Genomic DNA, 2254 nt, shown 5'->3' on the forward strand with positions numbered 1-2254 from the left:
CTGTTGTGAGGACCGGCAAGGTTTTGGCTTGGAAGATGGCATCTGGACAAAGGTGGCATGGGATTTTCATCATTAAAGTGATGAGTTAGTGTTTTCATACACTAATAGCAAAGGGGTGGACATATTAGTATTCGGGCATGGCTCAAAAAGTCAATAAAAGCCAGGCGCCTACCTTTAATGAGGTATTTTTATAATCTAGACTCTAAAGATGGCAAGTTTGGTCATTTATAGAGTGATTGGATATATAAAGCACAAATTTGGATATTTTTATGAGGGAAGGCCACTTTTAGCTAAGGGAAAAGCAAGCACATGCTGAAAATAGAGGAGGTCGACTCTATGAAAAGGGGGAGAAGGGAGGCGCCTCTTGGATCAGCAGTATGTATATATATGTATATATATATATATATATACCTCTCTCTCTCTCTCTCTCTCTCAATCAGCAAAGCGATTCAGGGAGCACTCAGGCGGCAGTTTTCTCTCTTTCCCCTCCGCCGGCCATACTGATACAAGCAATTGGGAAACCTCTTCTTTCTTTTGTGCTGACCGTACAATGTACGGCAACTGTATAGTTCTGCCCCCTCTCTTGTGTGTAGGCCGTATAGGTGCTGTGAAGCCTCTTCCCTTCTTTTCCTTGCGGCGTAGGTTATGTAGTAGGTACATCAGCTGCCGTGAAGCACTCCATCTCCTGCCTATGCCTATGCTGGTTGTACAGGATATAGCAACAGTGCAGGTGTCAGAAGATCTCTTATCTCTCTTATATTTGGTCGATCTTGGAGCCGAGATTTGGGACTGTTTTGGGGAAATCCGGGACAGTTTCGAGGCTCATTTTTGGAACTGATTTGGCATGGGTTCGGGGCAGCTCCTGGTTTCATACCGGGCTGATTTATGAGCTAATTTTGGGGACTGTTTTGTGACAGTTTTTGACAGCTTTTAGAGGTGTTTGCTTTGTGGAAAGATCTAGTGTTGTTCACACTCGCACCTTGGTATCTTGTAAAAGCTTCTCTATCAATAAAGAAGTTCCTAGGGGGGGCCGGCCATTCCGGCTCAGTGTCGTGTTCCCTTTAGCCTTGTTTATAGTTATTTTCGCTGTGTTTTCACATCTTTGTTTAACATTTGAAGTGTTTGTCCATTGATCTGGGTTCTTGTCCGGTTACATATATAGATGACATTGTGCTGATGTCTAGCTCCAAAGAGGGGTTGCAGAAGCACCTAGAGGCATTGCAAGATTTTTGTGAGTAGAGGGACCTCACCATTAACCTTGGAAAAGCCAAGGTCATAGTCTTCAATACCACATCGGTGGGACTGAGAGACACAAGATTCGCATATGTAGGGGAGACAGTGGAGATTGTGCACTCTTATGTATATCTATCTAGGGGTCATTTTCATAGGGCCACGATACCGGATGAAACCAGCAACACATGCCAGGATTACTAGGGGATATGGAGCTCTTGCGAGACTTGAGCGACAGTGCTTTCAGCCCTACTTCTAGGAACTGTACGCCAAGAGATGGTGTTTTGACACCTTAGTGACACCTGCAACGATGTTAGGGCACCTTTTTGGGGCCCCAATCTTAGTGCAGAGGATTGGAGGAGGGTGGAGAGGCTACAGATTATGATGTATTCACGTATGATCAGGAGTAAACCATCAGTGCCTCATGCCATTGTTCTAGCAGAGTTTGCAGCCTCCCTACTAGTTGTGGATGCCCTGTTCCAAAGGGTCTATAGTTTTGAGCAGAGATAGGCTCCCCATGCTGGAACTCGAGTCATCCCGCCGCCTAGCAGAGGTAGGACACATGCAAAACTTGGTACGCCAGGGTCACAATGGTTTCAGGCACATGGGTTCCATATAGACTAGTTACCTCCTTTCCACTACAGCCTCGATGCTCTTCTCCTACAGCTCACCCACTAGGACATTAATCACCTCATCCATAGAGATCTATCTAGACTAGAGACACATCACATGAGTAGCACCACAACAGCTTGGCGCTAAGATGCAGTTCTATCATGACAGTTGCCAATAGTTCAGGCCAGGTGGCTTCTTTTGGGAGCCCCGTTACATGCTCAGGCACATTTCACATGACATGAGGATTGCTATTGGCCAGATCAGAATTTCATCTCACTAGCTCAGGGTGGAGACAGGGAGAGCAACAAATATCCCATAGAGGACAGGATCTGCTTTCTATGCACATTGGAGGTGGAGACGGGGGGGCACTACATATGCAGATACTCAATGTATTGTGAGATCAGAGGGAAAT

The sequence above is a fragment of the Cibotium barometz genome, chromosome 44, assembly GCF_041138505.1.
Source record: "Cibotium barometz isolate CiBa-2024 chromosome 44, ASM4113850v1, whole genome shotgun sequence".
In the NCBI taxonomy this organism is placed as follows: Eukaryota; Viridiplantae; Streptophyta; class Polypodiopsida; order Cyatheales; family Cibotiaceae; genus Cibotium; species Cibotium barometz.